We start from the raw sequence: 23,953 nt of genomic DNA, 5'->3' as shown, positions 1-23,953 counted from the left end.
TGGCAGCAACCCATAAATGTCCCTTGACACCATGTTTCACAGGGAAAACTGACACTGTTGCAGTGTGTTGGCCATAAACTAGAGAGTGTGGATCATGCCACAATCACTTAATCTTAACAATTTAAATTCAGGGATTACAAATACAAAGTTTTTAGAAAACCCTACCAGAAAACTCTGGTTGAAGTAAAATCCTTAGTAGCTTTAAAAGAGAATGAAACAAAGATTTGAAAAGGACACAAACCTGAACCGATACAGGGATAGGAAGGGGATTGGAGTTAAATGGATATGTTCATCAAAGAATTAACTGAATGGCCTCCTTCTGTGCTGTCAAATCTATGATTTGATTGTATATGACAAAGGCCAAAAGAGTCCTGAGAATAATTGCATTTGATATAGTGCCTTTCATGTTGGAAAAATGTTTCAAAGGGCTTCACAGGATCTACTGTAAAGTGTAGTGACTGCATTTTGTGGGCAGATGCTTCACACAGCAATTCTTGCTTGTCGTGTTGAGTGGTTTGGCCTCACTTGATACAAAAATAAATGAAAACTGTTCAGGGCTGGCCTCCTGTTATTCAGCAGATCCATCACACACAGCAGAGGTATTCCTTCCTGGTTGTCATATTATCTCATGGTTATCATTCCCCTGAGTCACAGCAAGACAACTGGGATTCTGCAGTCAGGAGCTTATTTGTCTTGTTTTGTCTCCGCACTAATGTCAGGAACACATATAGTCCAGTGCACTGAGGTACTAGATTATTGAGCGGCAGAAGGGACAGAAACTCGAATGAGTGAATACAGTAGTTGAGGTGTTGCTTAATTTCAAGAGCAGTTTTTTTGTCAATTATTGAGCAGATGTTTTCTGGAAGGATTGGTTCCAGATCATAACCTTGCCCCGTGTTTGTGTTTTGCTGCAATTCTGATGTAATATTTTCCAGCTCACACAATAAATTAGGTCCTGAATGTGTTACTTGGTGTGTGTACGCAGCACAATCATTATAGGATCTGGAGTATATCTAGCACACTCTACCCAGGAAAGGTTAATGACACAGAGCATTTCAAACATACTTTAGTTTACGTAAAACCACAGAATGGTTTAGTTTACATAAAACCATAGTAACAGGCCGTTCAACCCATCAAGTTTGCACTATTATTTTCCTCCACATGAATCACTTTCCTGCTTGCTTCCTATTCCTTCTTCCAGAATCGATTCAATTTCCCTTTAAAAGAATTTATATATTTGGCTCAGCTACATTTGTGTTTCATGTCTTGGCTTGTCTCAGGTGTCTGTCCTTGAGTCCTTCTTCCCTCCCCCTTTTTTTTCTTTATATTAAGTTTTTACTTGTTGTGAATCCATTAGTCTGACATTTTTTCTCTCCTTTCTCCTCCTTTGCTGAAGGTGTTTATTCATTCTGGGATCAGGTTCCACATGTGCCAGCCACATTCCAGTGTCTCACTCAATAGCCTTCTTCAATTGTGTCCCTAGACAAGAAATGTCAGTAAGGTTTATATATATATATATATATAAAGACCATTGTTGGCATCATTGTCAAGAAACTAGGATGAAGATAATTATTTGGGGAGGACAAGTTTGCAGGGCTATGGGGAGAGCGCGGGGAGTGGGATTGAATTGGATAGCTCTTTTCAAAGAACCAGTACAGACACGATGGACCAAATGGCCTCCTTCTGTGCTTTATAATTCTGATTCTATGAATCACACTTCCCTGCCAAAGTCGCTGAACAGCAATCAGAATGGAAACCCTGGCTGTTATTTCCCCTCACTAGCCCAGGGGCACTGAGGACAACTATATTGTCTGTCCCATTAAACCCTCTCCCCCACCCCCACACAACTGCAAAGGCCAAGTCATAAATACTCAGCATTTGCTTCCTAAAGTTGTCTTACACTTGTTCAATGTTTAATATTTCCTTGGGAGAAGTAACACAGACGTTTCATGTTGCCGAACGGTTGATGCTTCAATGAAGCCTGATTATGTAGCAATTATGGATTGTAATTGAAGTGGCAAATCTTTGATCGGACAAGAGCTTCCAGTATTCACTGGGCACCGCCTCACTATTATGAAGAGAAGGATCTAATAACATGCTACTTATTAAGCGAACAAACACCTGCAGTTAAAGACAGGCTGCCAGTGGTGCAATTATGACTGGAAAATAAATACGCACACGCACGCAATATCAGTTTATAATAATGAATAGGAGTTGCATTTAATATAACGCTCATCATGCTGAACCGTCTCAAAATGCTTTGCACAATGCATGACTGAATAATAACAATAATAATCCTTGCATTTGGTTTAGGATCTTCATCACATTGAAAGGACATCTCAAAGCGCTTCACAGGTTATACTGTGAAATGGAGTGACTGTGTATTTGTAGGCAAATGAGGCAGCACAATTGCACACAGGATTTTCCCACAAACAGCCATGGAATTAACAATCAAGTTTATTTGGGGAATTGTTGGCCAGGAGAAAAGGAGAAACTCCCTTCTCTTTTCAAATAGTGCCATATGATCTTCAATGTTCTTGATTTAATCTCTTACCGGAAGGACTGCAACTCCGACAATGTAACACACTCCCAGCACTGCATTGGAGTATCAACTTAGATTGTGTGACTTCAAGTCCCGATTTGGGATTCAAATCCATAGCTTTCTGACTCAGAGACGAGTGTTACCACTGACACTCTGAATCAGAAAGGCTGTAGGCAAGGGTGGCAGCTAACCTGCACCAATTAATCTAATTTCATTGGGGAGGGCAGGGAGGGGGGAGATTTGGATCAGTGCAAAGCTGTAGAATGATGCTTAGCAAACATTATTTTGTATTCACATAAGTTTTATAAAGCACTGCATGTGATTATTTTCCTGATATATAGTATTAAATACCTAGTTGGGCAAATCTAATGCTGCTCTGAGGCATGGACTGTCAGTTCTATTTTTGGACAGACTAAATCCTTGTTCCTTCCATAACTTTTTTTTCCTTGAAAGCTATTTTTAACAACAAATATTAGACATTACACACAATATTCATAACCCGGTGCCAATACTCTGCAGCAGGAACCTGAATGCATTTATCACTTAGCATGTTGCAAATTCAACTATAAAAATAAATGATGATATCTGATTGTAATGAAAGTTCAGAGTTGTAATAATGGCCCTTGGAGCTGCTGTCTCGATGTAATGGTGTTTTTAAACCAACAGCTGCTTTCAATTCATTTTAAATTCACTGAAGCCTTGCGATCAATCCCACAAGCCGGCCTATCGTGCTCTATATCCAAAAACTTGGTTAAACGTTTTCTTTCCCCTATTTTATTGGTTGCGGTGCGGCTCCTGCGAGCGGATTCCCATCTTCAGCTCTTCCTTTGAAAGAAAGGTTTTATTTGGCTTTTAATTAAATCTTCGACTAAGTGATTAAAGTGCCGTTTGATCAGGAAGAATTTTACAGCTTAATGCCCCTGGCTGAGGGCAGTAATCTGATGTACATTCCTGTGCCAACTTTGCGTGGAGTTTGCCCTTTGGGTAAAAACAATATGAGAAACACACTTTGTAAATAATACCATAGAAATTTGGAATGATCGGGCTGTGCCTTAATCTCAGGGTTCAATTTTTTTTGCATAAAGTGAAAAGCTCATGTTTATTCCCGAGCGTCATGTAGCTGCTATCCATTTACTTCAGAACCACGAGGAGACTCTTAAGTGCATGGAGATTTCTACTTAACTGTACAATAGATTTGGATACGGTTCATGGAAAGCTTCTCAGAGTTTTTACCAGGTAATTAGTCCAGCCTATTAGACTCAACACAGCCAATCACCCTATAAGAGTGGTGACAACAAGAATGTTACCACAAAACAGTTCTTTCTTACTGGGAATGGATCATGCACTGTGACACTCAATAGAACAAGATGATGATTTCCCATCTCCCCTCTCCTTCCATGTTGATTTTACATTTAATATTCCAGGCTGTGGAATGAGCACAGAGCCAAATGGTGATGTCTGGACATTTTATTTCCCCCACAGAAAAGTTTTGTCCTTGTAACAAAGGGCTTGGTGAGTTTGTCCGATGACTGATGGGTGCAGATACCACCCATGGTAGTCACTCAGTCCAGACAATTACAGGTTTCATCCCTATGCTGTGCTGATTTAACTAATCTCAGCCAGAGCTGCAGTTGGGGAATTAAAATTGGGCTTCGTATTATTGGAGGGTTATGGCTGCTCAAATTCCTGCCCTTGATTAATACCCAGCCAGCTCTGTAATAATAATAAGCCTTACATTTACATACAACCTTTCACATTGGGAGGACATCTCAAAGTGCTTCACAGGATTTACTGTAACTATGTTTTGTGGGCAAATGTGGCAGCCAGTTTGCATGCAGGAATGATCCACAAACAGCCATGAAGTGAATGACCGGTTTTATCTGGGCGATTGTTGGCCAGGCCACTGGGAGAGAGAAATTCCCTTCTCTTTTCGAATAGTGCCACGGGATCTTTAATAGTACCACCTGAACAGGCAGATAAGGAATGTGGTTTTAACCCATCTCTGGGTAAAGACGGGATGTGGCTCGGCTGCAATGCTCTCAAAAGTCAAAACATTTGCAGTGTAGAGACTCGCATGTGAAGATTGACTCCTTGTGTAAGGTAATGAGAGGGAACCCGTGGAAGCTGAACCTACCAGCTTGCGTCAGCAGCTTGAGGAGGGGGAGGAAGGGGGAGCAGAGGGGAAGAAATGGAGAGAAAATTGGCAAAAATAAAAAGGCCGAAAATGAGCTTCTAATCGTTATTGCAGGTCAGCTTGCCAAGTAAACCGTAGCCATGTTTCAACCCATCTTAATTAATTACATTCTGAGCTGTGCCAAAAAAAATCCTTCCTAGCTGTGCTGCTGTTGAATCCATCCCAAGAAATTCTTACTGGAAACATTTTACCTTTTGTACCCTAAATTATAAAGCGAGTTACCATGGCCATAAATACCAGCTTATTATCCAAATCGTTTTGCGAATTCTGAAAAGAATGGCTCGCCTGGTGCGGTTCACAAATGGAATTTCAGACCCACAGTGCTCGAGTTTCTCAGGGGAGAGGGGATTAATGTATCACTGGCAAGTCATTTAAACACAAGGCTTTTCAAAGGAAAGTTGGTGACTGCAGCTATAATACAAAAGGTGAGTATAATTCCTTGTTTGGCTTATTCGTACGTTTATTCAGCATCTGGTTTTCTTCTGCTGTTTTGGAGCGGATTCCTTTAGCTGAGGTGAGTTTGGCCATCTTGCTGAGATGGGGTGGGGTTCCGTTGAGATAAGGCGGAGTTTGGCTTGGATGGAGGTGGAGTTGACCTGTGAAAGAGGTGGGGTTTACCTGGGATGGAAATAGGGTTTGACTGGGAAGGGGTTGGAGTTCTGTGTTATCAAGAGTCCCGAGATTTCCTCAATAAAAATCAAAAGTTGGAACCCTGATGACAGCCTTGATTCGAATAAGCAGACTTAGCAGATCCAGCGAGCTGAAAATAACACCTAGTCTTAATCTTTGAGACCTTTTTTGCCTTAAAATATAGGTGCAGAATTGTATCAAATTCTCAAATTCAATCAAAATCAATTAATTTGGAAGTTTTTTTTTATCAGTTCTTGAAGGGAAAGGAGGGTACTAATGGCTCTGGACATGTGAGAGGGCGAAACAATATCAAGCTAGAATTCTTGCACAGGAAGAGTATTGAGTAATCCCAGCTAAGCATGAGATGTTCAGTTGTAATGTTCATCGTAGTCAAATAGCCTGTCAGCACTCACTGTGTTAGGCTGACGCATGGAGAATGGGTGAGGCGATGGCACAAACTAGCAATGGCAGCTGTGTAATCAGAAGGCTGAACAGATCTGACTGGCTTAGTTCAGAAACATTCAATTAGGTCCCAAATTGACCAATTTGAAGCAATTTGGATTTCGGCAGAACTTTGGCTACGGAACCCTTGCTCACACTGAACTTTGACCCCTAAACGGTGACACCCAACACATTACAGTGATTTTCTCTTTTCCGCAAACACAGTTTATATTCCAACAAGTTTGCTTAATTTGCTGAAGCCCCATTCACAGAGATTCAGCTGAAAACAAAACTCCTCAGAACTACAGGCTGCAATCATCCTGGAACGCTTTATCAAGAGCTTGGTGCCAATGTAATGTGGTTCCCGGACACTGTTACTGGGCTGAAATCAGTACAACCAATAACAACAATTACTCTCATTTATATTGCGCCCTTCACGCAGGGTAACATCCCAGTATGTTTAATAATAATAATAATAATAATAATCCTTGCATTTGATATAGCGCTTTCCACGTCGGGAGGACATCCCAAAGCGCTTCACAGAACACACTGTAAAGTGAATTGACTGTATATTTGTGGGCGAACGCGGCAGCCAATTGCGCACAGCAATGTCCCACAAACAGTCGTGGATTGAAAATGATCAATTTATTATTGTTTTTGGTTTTGGAGGGATTATTATTAGGCGTGTGGAGTAAGGAAACTTGCCCAAGGTTTCGCCCTGCCTGGAATTGAACTCAGGTCTCTAGCTTGCAAAGCGAGTGCTCAACCACTGAGCTACAGGACTGCTCAGATTAAGGGATTTGCATAAAGCAATAACAACACAAAACTGCTTCTAAAAATCAATCATTAGGAAATTTCTAATAATTTTTTTTGATGCATTATTTAGCACTTTCAGTCAGATTCAACCCTATCTCTATACCAATGCTTCCCTCACAAGGCTGTTGGAGTTTTTTTCTCTTGAGATCCCAATGCTGTGATTTCCTCTAAGTTTCCTCTATACGGGGGGAGGGAGAGGGGGAGGGAAAGCGCTATGTGATCTGATACCACATTTTGCTCCCATGAATGCAATCGACATAAAAAAAACTATTTTGGATTTGCTGATTACATTCACAGCAACAACAGACCCAATAAATTTGAGGCATGATATTTGGATTTCTACACCCAAACAATTTAAAGCTAAAAATTATCAAAGAAAGCTCACCCCCTCATCTGATCTTCACTCTATATGGGCCAGATGACACCGTACTGTACGTGAATTATATTAAATGGTGTGGTTTTCCCTTTGATTTGCTAATGGGTTTGATCAGTGAGCTTTGTTTTAACCAATCTGGCCCTCCAGGCACCGAGAGGAATCCAGAGCAAACCACCGAGAAACTCAATCTGTCCTTTCCTGCCGCACTCTCTGAGACTCTGAGTTAACTTTTCTTCATGTCCTGATGTGCAGTACATTTACACTTCCGATCGCTGTATCTCTTATGCACCCGGAAGCTGTACAACATGTTTTCCATTAAAAGGGACTTTGTTGTTTGAGGATTGCACACGTCCTTTGTGTACGCACTCAGCTGACGTCTCACACATGCTCACAGAGTCACAGGAGAGGACTCACAGTCACAAGCCTTGCTTGCAGTGCAGTGGTATTGCTGTCTTAACTGGGATGTTTACCATTACAACAACAAGCAGCAACCACAAATTGCATTTATATATCGCCTTTCATGTCGGGAGGAAGTTCCAAAGCGCTGGACAGCAAAGGGTTTGCATCGAAGCTGGGGTTTGGAGTCAAGAGAGCTGGAGGGCTACGGGGAAGGGTATAATTGGGAGGATGATCGAAGGCACGGTCAAAGAGGAAGGTTTTGAGAATGAATGTCCGTATTAAACAAAGAACACTACAGGGTGAGATTGTTCACAATTGTACAGGTTGGACCAAGGACGGCAGCAATTTGAACAAATCACACGAAAACTCTGGTCATATTAATTGATAGCACAAAATACTTCTTTATTCATTATTTGGCTTCTTTTACATAATAATAATAATAATCCTTGCATTTGATATAGCGCTTTTCACGTCTTCTCGACGTAACAAAGCGCTTCACAGAATATACTGTAAAGTGAATTGACTGTATATTTGTGGGCGAATGCGGCAGCCAATTGCGCACAGCAATGTCCCACAAACAGTCATGGATTGAAAATGACCAATTTATTATTGTTTTTTGTTTTGGAGGGATTGTTATTAGGCGTGTGGAGTAAGGAAATGGCATGTCACTTAATGTTTCCTGAATCATAAGACCAATAAAACCTAAATTAAGGACAATCAAATAAAAGCCTCAATGATTAGGAAATAAATCAAAAAATACATATAATAATTTAAAATGTTATTGTGTGGGTGGAAATTTATATATCAAATCCTTGCATTTGATATAGCGCCTAATCATGTCTTCGAGATGTCTCAAAGTGCTTCACAGACTATACTGTAAAGTAATTTGATTGTATATTTTGTGGGTGAAACACGGCAGTCAATTTAGAAAAAATATATTATTAATAAAATTTTGGGAAAATCGTGCTCGTAATTGTGCAAAAGAGCTGCCCGGCATCTCAGTCCCTCCAAGTCTCGCTCCTTCCCAATCCCCTCAGCACCACAGCTGGGATTGGGAAATCAACAGATGGCAAATTTGTGAACAAACACTCTCCTATCCAACCCTTCACTCCACTGCCGAGCCCCGAGAATCGACTCTTTAAACACCGCACGGGTCCTTTCTGTAAATGTTTGTCCTGACACCGTAACTTATTCTGTGTCAGCAGATGCTCTGTCCAGCGTTCTGCTTCATCACCTCGTGTCACAGGAGGCAGCCCACAGCAACGTGTACAAAGCTCAGAAACGAGCCTCTCACCAGAGGGATCGCGTTTACAACAGCAGCTGAGATCACGCAAGAGTAGATCAAAACAATCCCAACTCTGCTCTTGCGATAGCATTATACCAAAGCATTTTGTCTTATAACGGAGTCCCTTAGCATTTTGGTTAGACCACTTGCCTTGCAAGGAAGAGGATCAGGGTTTGATTCCTGGGCAAGCCAAACATTAAGCAAGTTTCCTGACTCCACACCTGTGTTTACCGAGCAGTAAGTAGGAACTCGGTTGTTAGTAGGTTGGCGGATCACTTTTCCGAGGGTAATAATCCCTTGAAAAAAAATAATAATTCGGTCACTTGATCCATAAATGTTTGTGGGGCACTGCTGTGCGCAATTGGCTGCCGTGTTTCTCCCACAAAATATACAGTCAATTCACTTTACCATATATTCTGTGAAGGGCTTTAAGATGTTTCAACGAAATGATAAGGTGCCATATCAAATGCAAGAATTATTATTATAACGAGTGAGATGTGTTGGTGATTTATATAGCAGGCAATAAGCAGCAAAGAAATTGAAATCAAGCTTGGGAATGTTATCCTTTGTACGAGAAACTTTATTTTCTCTCTCTCCCCACCTCCAAAAGAAAAGAACTGCTCAGATGTCATTTTATTGTTTATTTCTTTTTTGACTCAAAAGGATTTTGCTGCTGTTTTATTGAACCAATGCTTTCCAGTCGTTGCAACAAGCCCCCTTTTTTTAGCCAGGGTTCTACCCTGGAGAGTTGATTTTGTCAATGACACATAACCAGATGCAATGACCGAGGCCTGGTCTCCAGATGAGGGTTCAAGCCAGATAAAAGGTTGTCTACTCTCAGATACTAAACTGGGAGGGGCGATTGTGGGCCTGGATCAAATATTCCATCTGTGCTCTTCCAGCAAGGACCCCTGGAAGTTGACACCTGTGTAGGCGCCAGCCTGAACTGCAATTATAGGATTATTTCACAGGAAATGGCACCACAGGCACATCTAGAAATTTCGATTTCAATCCGCCCTTGGTTAAAATCAATTACTCAGAATAAAAGGATGAAGGACTACAAAAGCATGTTGTAAGTAACCAAATCTCTCAAAAACACATCCTCTGTTCGGTCCAATTAAGAGATTCCACCCTATTTCATGTTAACACTGCATAGTGGTAAGAGTTGAAATACCATTCAGCACACAGTCTTTTGCTTCGATCTGTAACTCGGAAGGTAATTATCTTATGATCTTTAAACAAACCTGGGAAATGACTCTCATTAAATACTAAACATAATGCTCAGTTTCAGCAACAGCTTTCCCAGGTTATAACATGGGATGCTACGTGGTGAAAGGCACTGGTGGCCAAAGGCCAGTCCTATAGATTATACTGTAGTACAACGGTTTTCAGATTACCTCATGCATTTTTCCTGGACTGAAATCATAAATAAAGCACATCATGGCACCAATGGTTTGCTTCCACAAGTGGCCATTTTAACAATGATGGACTGAAACTCTGCTTCAACTGAATGGGGTTTGTTGCCTATATGCTTACTCTCTCGCTCGAGATTTTACGCTGGTTTTGTGAAGCACATTTTTAAATTGAAGTTTGCTGCTTTCTGTGTGTGTTGGAGGAGCAGCCATGGGTTTGGAGTGCTGCCTGCCACAGTAGCTACAGTGCCAATCGGACATGCTATGTACAGCGTGGATGGTAACCAACTATACAATTTAATGGTTTCTTATGTTCATAGCACTCTGTGGTTTTTAAACACAACCCTAGTTATAATTTGTATGTCTTTCTTTGTGGCCCTAATAATGAAGGATGTTTCAAAGGTTTTTAAGTTAAAGAATGAAAAAATATTGGACTGCCTCAGCCATGGCAAGAGGACAAACTAGGGTTTGACGCACTGAGAGGACATTTTATAAGACACTCTTGGGCACTGCCATTTTGCTTACCGAATGACCACAAACCACTTGAGCCAAATTCGCAACAGTTTGCAAATAAGCCTGGAGGGCTAACTTTGGACTACTTCTGCTAAAATTTAGCAGCAGTAACAACCATTGTTGTACAAACTTTTGTCTTTGAACCCCAAATCTGGAAGCTCTTTTATTTTTCTCCGCCTCGTGACATATGACGGCAGAACCTATTGTCCCAGTCACCGTACTTTACTCTGGAACCATTGTAGGCAATTTGGATTCCTTATTAAAGAATCCTATGAAAAAATACTGCAAATTAGATCATCAACATTTCATACGTATGTCCTATTATTAAGGGATAACAGCACAAAGACAACAGAGTAGCATTTTGGAGTGTAGGCTAGGATTTTGTGCAGGTCAAGAGGCCACAGTCATGTATATTTAAAGGCTGAGTCTAGGCAAAAAGCATGGCTCGTATCTTAGCTGGCTGGCAGGAAATGTAGTCGCAAATTAAAGTGTATTTTGCTTTTGGAAAAATGTCTGCTTTATCTGTCCTGGAGTGCAGTAATTATTTGGAAGCCTCAAAGAATTTTAAATACAGGGTTTATTTGTTTGTCTTATCATGGAAGAATGCACACTATGCTTTTGTCAAGTTAAAAATATAATGTACACAGAGTGTGCCATTTCCTTGTAATGCTCTTGTGAGATAAAGCCCTTACAGTACTCCTGCACGATGGATTGTGTGCTACACTATCAATTAACCAGTGATTCAGTCTCTTCCTTCAGCCTTTTCCTGAGTTTAAAGGGAGCATGCTGCAAATTAGGGAGGGCTATCTGATAGAATATAAATCCATCCTGTCTCCGCTGTTTCCACCACTGTTTGCTCATTTTTTTTTAATAGAGAGTTAATTAAAGAATAAAATCATGACTTGCAAATTCTCCAAATACTTTCTGAAACGTTTGCTTACAAAAATACAGTCACTGCACTTTACAATAAATCCTGCGAAACACTTTAAGATGTCCTCATGAAGGAAAAGACATTGTACAAAAAGCAAGGATTATTATTATTTTATTATTATAAACATGTAAAGAAGAAAGACCACTTCCTCCAAAAAATACTTCAGCATCAAAGTATCTTTAATTAAACAAGCTTAACCAAAGATACTTTGATAAGAGGAAAATAAAACTTGAATAGTCAGCTTAGTAATGTAAGCAAACCACCTTACCCAGCAAGATACCATCTTGTGAGACATTATAGGAATACTCTGAGTGACTTAACAAGTGAATTCAACGTGTTGCGTCGAGACTAAGCTACGTCGATGGGTGGAGATCAGGTAAATGTACTTTACCAATTGCCAATGAGTTTCTCTTTATGTCTATAACTTAGCAACACTACCGGTAAGGAGGCAAGCTAGGCGGTTGATCTTAGATTTCTTGCAGAGTGCAAACATGGGTAGGATCTTATGCAAGAAAATAATAATCCTTGCATTTGATATAGCGCTTTTCACGTCGGGAGGACGTCCCAAAGCGCTTCATACAACACACTGTAAAGTGAATTGACTGTACGTTTGTGGGCGAACGCCGCAGCCAATTGCGCACAGCAATGTCCCACAAATAGTCGGTAGATTGAAAATGACCAATTTATTATTGTTTTGGTTTTTTTTTGAGGGATTATTATTAGGCGTGTGGAGTAAGGAAACTTGCCCAAGGATTTCGCCCTGCCTGGAATTGAACTCAGGTCTCTCTCGCTTGCAAAGCGAGTGCTCTAATGGATCATGACCAGCGATGAATATGACAAGAATGTGCACTGGGACATGACGAGCAGTCAGTTTAAGAGTTTCAAATGGGAGATGAGATAATAGGTATTGTTCTGATCGGATCACCACCTTTACTTAGACTTTAAAAGTCAATGTTAGACTTTGGATTCTGAAACCAATTAGGAAAACCATTCAAAATTCAGCTCTCCAAAGGTTGATCCTAGGATTCAGGGATGAAAGGGAAGGCACAGTTATTCAAGGAATGATGTTTGGCTCCAGATGTCTTTGGAATATCTTGCACAGTAGTTATTCAACGAGCTATTAATATCCAGTGACAAAAACTTCAGTGCTTCAGCAATCTTTGTTCTTATTGTGCTGACAAATTGGCCAATTTGTACATTTTAATTCATCCCATCTTAGGTCATCAATGGGGAATGCCAACAAGCCCAGCTCCTGTGCCTTTTGCAGACAATACAAATGGCATGCTTTGGCCATTGCATCCAAATCAGCAACATTCATCGGAGAAAACTGTCCACTGGACAATAAAAGGGGACATGGTAGCTCTTTCCTGTGAGAATATGGTTTGCATCTCCTATGTGGATGGAAACAATATGTGAGAAAAATGTTCAAAATGTTTGCAATGTTCCAAATGAATATTTTGTTCCACGTTTGGGAACATGAAGAGTTTTTGTCGAATTGAAGACGAATACACCTAAGGCCGCTCTGAACTCAAAGTGACTTCTTCAAGTGGGTGCCTTTGTGTGTGCTAAGTTTGGGTTTCAGAGTGAGATTCATGGAAGTAAGTAATACAAAGTCCTATCAAATGGAAATGGCAATCAGAAAACCTATTGAGATTTCATGAGATAATAAAGCACAATAGCAAAAACATCCACTTTTGAGAGTGTCTGAATGGGCCCATTCAGTAAGAGTTGGCAAGGACTGCACACCCTCTAAGACAGTCGGACAGAGAACTTATTAAAGTTGCCAATTCAACGCCTCCTCTTCAGCTGATCTTCTCAACAATGGATCCTGACTTGTGTCTGTTCCACTCCTGTGATTCATTCCGCAGATTATTTGCCATTTTGCTTGATCCGGAGGTAGGAACTAAATTAGAACTGAATGTAATTGTTGCCTGCAGTTATTTAGTACCCTTAACAGTATGGTCTGTGGACGTTTTATCGGATGGCTCAAACATGTACAGTGAATTCCCACAGGATTGAGAGGGAAAACTCAGGATAGAAATCCAAGCTTGCTCCAATTTGATTCCATTCAATCAGTTGTGTGTGTGACGGAAGGGGGGCGGGGAGGGAGAGGGCAAAGTTGCTGTTGGGCTCAGATTTCTTTTAAAACAGTTGAACAGTTGAATTTACATTTTTTTTCCTGGGAGGGGAAAGAAATGAACTAACAGTGTTGTTGACCAGAGGAGAAGAAAAAGAACATTTTACGGCTTTGGTTTCAAACGCACAGCTTCAGATCCATTCAGATTAACTGGAACCAAATGACGAAACTGATCCGGTAATGTGTAGTAGAATGGAGGGGAATAAGGAACACTTGTCGATCTCCAGGAACATTGTTTAACGAAATCAGGGAAAACATAAGGATTCGCTAAAGATTTGTTTTTTCAGTGTCAAGACATTGGACAAACAGAGTTAGGAACCTGATACTGAATTTGCTCATAACATTTTGTTTTCAGACATTTTCATTGGCGGTGTCAGGAGTCTTCCTGAACTGCACCAGCTCTGAATATAAAGTGACATGATCGTATTCAGTTACAGGGAGAATTGGCTCCAATTTACTAAAGTACTATTAGACGTTATTACAAGCAAATAGTTTCAATGGAAATGACTCATCACATTTAAACTTGTAATTCCCTTGGAGTTTTTCAATAAAGGATTAACTATAGAACTTGGTAATAAATTGGCCGCATTGCCATTATAGACGCCAATGTAATGTCTAACATTGTTTAAAGGTACAATTTCAAGGCGCAATCCCATAGGGACATACGATGTTCCTTTATTGGTTGCAAATTTCATTTTTTTTAAAAAATGCAAACACTTTGTGCTGTTTACACAGTCTGTCAAAGTGGCTGCTGTTGAAATGATTGTGTTAGCTTTATTACATCACCACTGAAGTTTCTTCACCCACTTGCAATGACAATGTTAAGTTGTCATTGTTAAGTGCGAGGCTTGTGATGATTCTGCCATTCAACAACTTATTGTTATTGCATCAAATCTGATTCAAGGTTTACAGACAATCGGATCTGAACTTATTGCTGCAAGATCTTAACACACAAGTTGGCAAGGTTATTAAAAATATCAAAAGATCTTTGTAAAAACTCCTGTGAACCACAGTTACTGAGTAAGAAATGATTTAAATGTATTGCTGACACGTGATCTTATTAACTGTAGAGGCTCATTTTAGCAAATGCCTCTCTCCATTCACCATGTTTTTGGATCACTTTGGAAGCTGAATGGTGAGTTTAAATGCAACATTTCATTGGGAAATCAAGGGTGAAGTGGTCACAACCCAAGCAGGTAGGATTACTGAATATTGTGTATACACAGACGCTACCCCACATGAAGGATGCTATATAAATGTAAGTTGTTCTTTTTGTGTACATCATGGTATACAGGAGGTTTTTAAAATCATTCTTATTTAATAAATAGCTTAAGCACAATATTGGTGTCTCCAATGCTTTTCACCTTCTGAAATCCCATCATTTATTAAACCCTTTTGTGAGATGAACTAATAATAATCCTTGCATTCGGTATAGTGTCTTATCAGGTCAGAAGGATTTCTCAAAGCACTTCACAAGATATACTGTAACTTCACAATATATACAATATTGACTGTGTATTTGTAAACAAACTCAGCAGCACAATTGGACACAACAATGTCCCATAAACAGCCATGGAGTGAGTGACCAATTTTTGGGGGGAATTGTTGGCAGGACACCGGGAAAAACTCTGTACTCTTTTCTAAGTGTGTCATGGGATCTTTAGCATCCATATGTAACAGGCAGACATGACCTTAGTTAAACGTCTCATCTGAAAGGCAGCATCTCCGACAATGCAGCACAACCCAGCACTGCATTGTAGCATCACCTTAGACCATGTCCCAATATGGAATTTGAACCCACAACCTTCTGACTCAGAAGTGAAAATGCTACCACTGAGCCAAGCTGACCCACTGAACCTTTCTGTAACTGATGAGAATTCAATTATTGATCGGATTTGACATGGGAACTTGGATATTCGTGAGGCTGAGTTGGATGATGCAATAATTACCCCAATGACCAATGCGCAAAGGCTCCATTGGGACTGGGCCTCTATCCTCCGAGCAGTTCACTCAGCCAATATTTTTAGGATCAACACTCTCATAGACATTCATTGAATGCACTACCAATGGTCGCTACCCTGACACAGGCACCCGTTCAACCCTTTGAAAGCCATTCATGGAATGCACATAGGTTGGATGCTGTGGATCCAGGAGCAGAAAGCAAATCAATCACTCTTTCATTTTCACCCCTTCACCATAGATTTGTTGAGAGTTATTAGGTGCCATGTCTATCATCCTGTTCTAAAGGGAAAAAATACACCACCGCCAAAAATTGTAGAAATTGAGCACAATTTGCCATTAATTAAAAGTGTCCCTTTTAAGATCACCCCAGACATCCATGCTCAGTTTAGATTTTAGTCTTATTTCCCCTAGGTTTGTATATAAAGTCTGTGGTTGGTGTGGACCTGGATTTAAGCTTTCTCTTCACCAACCAATAAAAGCTCATAATGGTGTGGACTCCATGGACAAAGAGCACATTGTTCTGAATTACACCCTGTTTGTGCTAAAAATGACTGATTCAAGAAGTTGGTATGTTCTTATAGGCTAAGTGTTCCCATCGCACATCCTGTTTACAGTGAGAGACAAAGGGGATCATTTTCCATTTGTAAAAAACTGCACATAATGGAGATCAGTAAGATCAGGCTTTCACTCATCCCATGGGTAGGTTGGGTGGTGGGAGGGGGTGGTGGGGGCTGCTATCTGTTATAATACCTCGGTGGAAATGTGAACAAGCAAATTACTTGTGGTCTTCTACTGGAGCCACAACATAGGGCTGGGTACATTCCATGAATTGTCTTCAAAGGATAGCAAATTTTAAAACTTTGTTTTAGTGTGAGCATGGTTTTGCCCTTTTAGAGTGCTGTCTCTTACAGTTAGTGCAATTAGTTATAAGAAGGGGCTTGCGTGAGATCAAAGTGATGTTCTATTTATGTGTAGCTCTGTTAGAGGACTTGCAATGGTGATGTATTAGCAGCCGTTAGTGCTGTGGAAAGATCAAATACTGGGATTATACCTAGTGGCTAACTAGGGAGATCTTAGGAGGAAGATTTTCATACAGAGTTATTGGGATGTGGAGTGCCCTCCAAGTAAGGACAAGAAGTCCTTTGTGCGTTTTAAGAGGGAAGTAGAAAGGTATTTGAAGGTGAGAGGCTTGAAGGGGTATGGGGATACGACAGTGCAGTGGGATTGAATGAACACCTTGCTCTGAAAATCAGTGCAGACTTGATGCACTGAATGGCCTCCTTCTGTGCTGTAAATTTCTATGATTCCAACTAACGATAGCACCTACATAACAACTTTCATAGAGCAAGAATCTTGCAAAAGCGCAACACATACAAACCCAACTGGTTAGTTAAATTAATACTATTTATTAAAAATGACCAATGAATAATAATATAATAATAATCCTTACATTTGATACAATGTCTTTCAAGTCGGGAGGACGTTTTAACTGGACGTACTGTGAAGTTTGATAATCGTGCATCTTTGCTGGTAGATTATCAACTCGCTAAAACTATTTGTGAAGAGCATCATTCTCGCTGCTCCTTTGATTGTTTTCTCTGAAACTGAACTTGCATCTTGTGAGGCCTGGCCAAGTCAGCACTCGAAGTTCCAGATCGGAACTTTTATAGGGGCCAATTTGGAAACAGTTGGATTTTCTTCCCACAAACAATGTATGAGTTTCTTTTCAGGCCAATTTGGAAGCTTCTAAGATGGAAATTCAGTCACTTGCTCTCGTGATGGATTATTTCTCAAAGCAAGTCATAAAACTCTTAAAGAGACATCATCTTCATGAGGAGATTGTTTGGCAAGCCTTTTTTCAGGTGACTTACAAACGCACATAATGCTGACATAAATCTAGTCAAAGGTCAGCATCAGTCACACCACTTGGGTAAGTCATCACTGTAATATCAAAAAGGCCGTTTCATTTATTCTGGTTTCTCTACTCCAAGTAACAATTGGCTCTCGCCAGCCCATTTCTCCAAGGGCAGTGGCCCTTTAAGAAATCAGACTCAGAATTTTGGATTTGGGAATCACTTGATGACATCTGGATTCTCTCGGTGCACTCAAGCTTGGTAATTGGTGCAATCTTTGTGTCTGACTGTCTACTCGACTTTGAAATAAGGCTCAATTTGTCAATGAAGAGGTCACGTAAAATCTGGCCAACTGAGTGAAATGTACAATGCACTTCAAGGCAAATCTAAAAGAGCTAAATATTCCATCTGTCTTCCCGATTCAGGGCTGCTTCCCAAATAATTTCCATGGGTGCACGCATTTCACAAAACAGCATGTCTGCAAAGTGAAGATCAGCGCTCAAGGAATGTTTGTGGGCGAGCTGCTTAAATGAGATCAGCGGCTTTCTGCATTCCATTCTAAATTTCTGTCACCACAGTTCTTGAGTAAACAGACGAGAGAAACATTTTTACCACTCTCACCTTCTCACAACTAATGACTCCACAGGGTTCAGACCACAGATTGCTTTTTCCCTCAATGATAACAAAATAAATAGTAATCTGTGCATTTACAATATTGATACACGTACTTGTATCAAGTCGCAAAGCACTTCACAGGGAATCGCTGTCAAGCACAAATTGACTGTGTGCAGGCAAATGTGGTAGCTGGTTTTGTGTGCAGCAAATTCCGGTACAGCCATGAAGTGAACGATCAATTTAGCTGGGAGATTGCTGGCCAGCCGGGACACTGGGAAACTCCCTTTTCTTTTCCAATAGTGTCATGCGATTTTTAATGTCCACTGAACAGACGGGTGGGGCCTTGATTTAGCATCTCATTCGGAGGCCAGCCAAACAGGAAGATCTTCAGGTGAGACCAGAAAATGGGGAAGGAAGGGGCAAGGTGGAGGGATAGAGGAAAGGTGTTCCGGAGTTTTGTACTGTCTCAACAGAGGTCTGAAATTTTGCATGCATTCAGCCTTAGAATTCTTAAAACCTATGTGGAAATGTCTTCTTGAACTTTAAAATCATACGGAATTTTGGAATTCAACTTTAATTTGGAGGCCAGCTACCCACAGTTCTTTTTAATATTATTTGAGCCTCTGATGTTCACACACCTGAAATGTAAAAGTACGAGAGGGGGAAGAGGTCACTGGATACCAATCCACGAACTTTGGCTGATTTCTCCTCCTCACTACCTCCAGGGGCCTTGAGGTCAATTCTAATTATGCAAGTGCGGCCCCCGGCAGGTGAGAAGAACTAACTCAGTTCAGACTCGGGATGGAACCCATTTTATTCAGTCCAGCTGGGGAAATGTAGCAGTTAAGCGTTATTTACCTCTTTGCAAGTGAAGTCTAAAGTGTTGACTTTCCTATCTTAATCTCTTTTGGCTGTAAGTTTTTTTTATATATAAGTCTGCCCTGGTTCCTGCAGTACTACAGGATTCTGCTGCATTTCTCAAGCAACTCCTGTTTGAAACAACAGCTATGTCTTAAATCGTGTTCTTAACCTGGGCTCAACTGTTGAATTCCTAGTGGGAGCTCAGTGATCTCAAAGTCAAGATGAGGATGAAGGAGTGCTGGGGATAAGATGGCCTTGTCAGCAGCTTTTATTATGACATGTGCTGAACAGATAGCTCCATTTAGCACAATGACGGGCAGAAGGCAAAATGTTTGACACTCAACCTGGGATTCTGTAGCACCTCTGCTTCACAGCAGATGGTAACCGAAATATCAATGATGCACTTTCTATGGGAATTCAATGTAATCAAACACAGGCATCGATTGTTCCTCTCCTCCTCAGGGACATTGTGTTTTGTGCGAACACAAATATTGGGAGGAAACTTACCATATTTTGATTTGCGTTTAAAACAGAGGGAAAACACGTTTGGTATATTTACAGGCAAGTGGCAAATAACTCCCCATGTTTAGTAAGCATGAAGCTGTGTAAACAATATATATATATATACAGTATATCCTGTGAAGCACTTTGAGACATCTTCCTAATGTGAAAAGTCACTATTATAATAATCCTTATATTTGGTATATACTTTTTCACGTCAGGATGACATTCTCTGTTACTTTCAGATGAGAAACAACGGGACAGACCCTGTGACTCATGAAGTTACTTCGGCAAACTCAGCGGCTCATTAAATTGCATCTTTCCTAGTTCACAGATTGAATTATTATCACATAATGCTATATATTGTATACCTTCAGTCAACTCTTGGAAAGAAATTGGAGGCCTGAAAATCCAAATTAGTACAGTGATTCCAGTGTCATACAATTACATTTATATAGCGCCTGTCACTTCGAGAGGATGTCTCAAAGCACTTAACAATGCTGGATGGGCACCTGAGCTGGAGGTGGGAGCCGAGGAGGTTGGAGAGGGGAAAGGTAACTGAAAGTGGGGGCAAAGAGATTCCAACACCAAAGCGTGCCTATTGCACAAGATCCCACTTTAATCTGTCAAATATCCAGAACCTCAGTTCTGAGCCCCTGTACTGACCTGAATTTAAGCTGATTATAAAGGAGGAAGCTGGTGAGTGAAGACACCACCAGGTCTAGCACTGATTCATTACGACCAGATGATTGCAGGTTTAATTCCGGGTCTGTGCTGAAGATTATGATCACAGTTGGAGATGCACTCAGGGTCACAACAAATTGTTTTAAAGCTCCCTGGGTCAGGCGAGTAAAAGACTATGATGTTCTCACTCCTGGATCCTCCTGCAAGTGGAATCTGGATGAAGACAGGATCGGGCTCGTGCTGTGGAATCATATCTCAGTGGAAGTAAAAAGGAGGCAGTGAGATGGGGAATCAGAAAGATGAAGGGATTTTGTGATTTTAATTTGTGATAATTATTTTTTGAGATTCTGAAAGGCGAAGTTTCAGCTTGTTGATCTATTTTATTGAGTGCACCACAGATCCAGTTTCTGCACTAATCCTGCAGTTTACTGATTATCTGGAAATAGACTGATGATATGTTTAAAAGAACTTGTCATGATATTAAGATTGAAACTTAACTCAGTGCAAAGGCTGCATGGAGGTGAGCGATCTCTCCCGCTGCCGTTTTTTCTTACACCAAACTAGCTCTAAATTACCTTTGTGAAGCTAGGAATGCTCTGTCCACTGGAAGCTTGATGTCTGCCCATGTCATTACTGGGAGCCTATTTTCCAGATACATTTTCCCCTTCAGAAGCACAACAAACTCCCCAAAAACTGCTTCCAGAGTTGCAACCTTGGCAGACAACATTAATGCGAAAATGAGGAGCGAGCTTATGGGAGCCATTTGAACCTCACTTCTCACTTTGCACTGCTTTACTCTCCACTGAGTCGGAAAAGTGGGAATAATCGCAAACACAGAGGAGTCACCAGGATCCGCTTGCCTCTGCATCTCTCTTTTCAGTAGATTTGGAGGAAAAGCCAATTTTTTTTCTTTTTAACGGGTAAAAAAAAATAGCTGAGACTCGAGATCTGCTTTATTACCTAAACCTTTCCAGTGAATGGCATAATGAGAATTAGAGCTAGGGATGGTATGCAACGTATTTGGGGGTGAAATTCCTCTCATCACTAAGTGTAGATGCATTGATTTGGGACTGGCCAGCTGGATCACAGTGGTCTTTTCTGGGTTGGAACATTCCTAAATTCCTATGATTATATGGATTGTCAACTTGAGGGCATTCCTGCACACCACCTTGGTTGTGGCAGCATTGGCTGATCCTTGCATGCAGATTGCACTCTGGACTAGTGCTGGTGCTAGCAATGCAGACACTGACTGCACATCACCTATTAAAATACACAGTCACAATTTCAGGTCTTTGATGGTAATCAGCCAATCATTCTAAAGTGTCAGCTTGGCTCAGTTGATAGCACACTCACCTTTGGCTCAGAGCTTTGTAGTTCAGTGACCATGTTGGGATTCGAACTCCCAATGTAGGCTGACGCTCCAGTGCAGTACCAGGGTAGTGCTGCATTGTTGGCGGTGCGGTCTTTCAGTCCATATGTTAAACCGTCCATCAATTCAGCTGGATGTTAAACATTCCAAAATATCTCTGTCTCTTTCTCTCCATTGGACTCTCTGTCCTCCAAGCTGCTGTCAGCTTTACTGATCAAATCATTTCCGTGAAAGTAACTGCTGGAGCATTGCTCTGCTTACTACACCCTGTGGGGATGGTCTATGTACGTATGTCTTTTTGACCTGATTCAAACATTCCTCAGCAAGAGCCTTAATGCAGATGGAGAGCTGAAAGCACTTGCTACACTAGCACAAGGATTCAGTACTTTATGCTGGCGGGATCTGGACCATAATTTTAAAACAACCTTTCAAACACACATCGATTAATAGATCACCACAGCTGGAACTGTTAGACTCTACAAGTCATCACAAATGGGCCAATTTTTTGGAAGCTTACTTGTATTCATGTTTCTTTGCGGAAGCCAAATTTTATCATATGAAGGTTTTGGTCCAGTGTATTTTGGAAACTAGATCAGGATAGCGTGAGAGTATGAGCAGTGATTCATGGAAATGATTAGATCAAATAAACTTGTCAGAACACAGAGCAGAGCTATCCTTGCTCAGCTCAGACACAAGGATTAGAATGGGCCTATTTCAGGAATGGAACAGGATAAGGGGAACTTCTTGTAATAATAATGTTAATAATAATAATGATTTCATTTCATATAGTGCCTTATCATGTCATTGAGACATCTGAAAGCGCTTTACAGAATATTTTGTAAAGTGAAGTGACTGTGTATTTTGTTATCTTTAAAGATTCAGAGGATAAACATAGTAAGAATGCTTCGTCTATACTGCTACCTCTTCCTAGTTGTGGTGAAGTCACAGTTGTGCTCTATGTCCCAATACATGGGAAAGGGGAAATAATCATTCTTATTGTAGTATGATCCAGTGCCGTGTGTTGTTGTGGCACTTAAGTAGATTCTGGTTTAGCCAAGGATTGTGTATGAGATGTGATGGCCTCATGGTTGAGATCACAGCTGACACTCACTGGCCAGCTCCATGGGTAAAGAGGTAGTGACAAGGTACCACTGCACATGAAGCTGCTATTCAGCAAACAATTAGACAGCTGGGTTTCTTCAGTCTTGAAAAGAGATGTCTCAGATGGGATCTCATACAAGATTGTAAGCGGGATTGAGAAAGTCAATTCAAAAGAATACTTTCAATTGCACCAAAACAGCAGAACAAGAGGGATGCAGGTTTAGGGATGCAAAAGCATTTCAGGACAGACACTAGGAATTATTCCTTTATCAGACGTTATCAAAGTTAATACAGCAGAATTTATATTGATGTAGCACCTTTCGTGTTGGGAGAGCTCAAAGCATTTAAATGTAACAAATGGAATGGGTTAGCAGGAAAGGTGGAGGAGGCCAGGGACAATGGATACAGTGTTAGGAGGAAGTGAGGTGGATATTCTGGAAGGATGTGATCAAATGGGCCAAAGAGTTTGCTTTACCCGAACCTCACTTGTGATTAGCATCTGTGTTCAGGAGAAACCGGGGCAAGAGGAATAATAATCAGAAAGCAGGTAGGGGGGATAGAAAGATATGTTAAGGTCAGAAGATCTAAGAAACCAAGGAAAGAATATAAGGGATTGATGGTCGGGTTTAAGGCAAAATGCATAAAAATGATAGTATCTGGATTACTTCCAATATTATCAGCGGACATGGAAAAAATGAGCAGAATAATTGACTTCAATGAGTGGTTTGGCAAAGGGTGTGTGCACAGGAGGGAATAAGAGAAAGTAAAAACATGTGTGCACAATGAAGAGAGTATCCATCAGCAGAAGTAGAAAACAAAAAGGATCTGGGCACGCATATTGATCATTTACTGAGTGTTTCCAGGCAACGAGAAGCTGCAGAAAACAAAATGAATGAAATACTACACTGGTTTGCGCCTAGAAAGCATTTGACTGTAAGCTGTGGAAAAAGTCATTCTCGCCATTGTAATTTCAACTCATTTGAAATAGTGGGATTGAATTTGTCCGAGATTGGTTCTGTTAACTGCGCCTTATGCTTTGCGAATATCGGATCACAAACCTTTCCCTTTTCCACTAGTTCTGCCAGACTTTGCCGGCTTGGAATTCGGTTTCCGTGAACTTTGCCAATATTCAATATTCGGAAACCCGGAGTTACAATTGATGCAATAAATCCAGTTTGTGAATGTCACAGATTAGACCCCCATTGTGTGCAGGTTGGGGCAAGTTCATGCAGGGGCCGGAAAATTATAAAGGGATTTCTTATTAAGGAATCTGGTTAAGAAATACCACAGGTTAGGCCCCTTGATTTCAGTCCAATGTTTTCTTGGCCCTT

The sequence above is a fragment of the Callorhinchus milii genome, unplaced genomic scaffold, assembly GCF_018977255.1.
Source record: "Callorhinchus milii isolate IMCB2004 unplaced genomic scaffold, IMCB_Cmil_1.0 Scaffold7, whole genome shotgun sequence".
In the NCBI taxonomy this organism is placed as follows: Eukaryota; Metazoa; Chordata; class Chondrichthyes; order Chimaeriformes; family Callorhinchidae; genus Callorhinchus; species Callorhinchus milii.
This window is presented reverse-complemented; position numbering follows the sequence as displayed.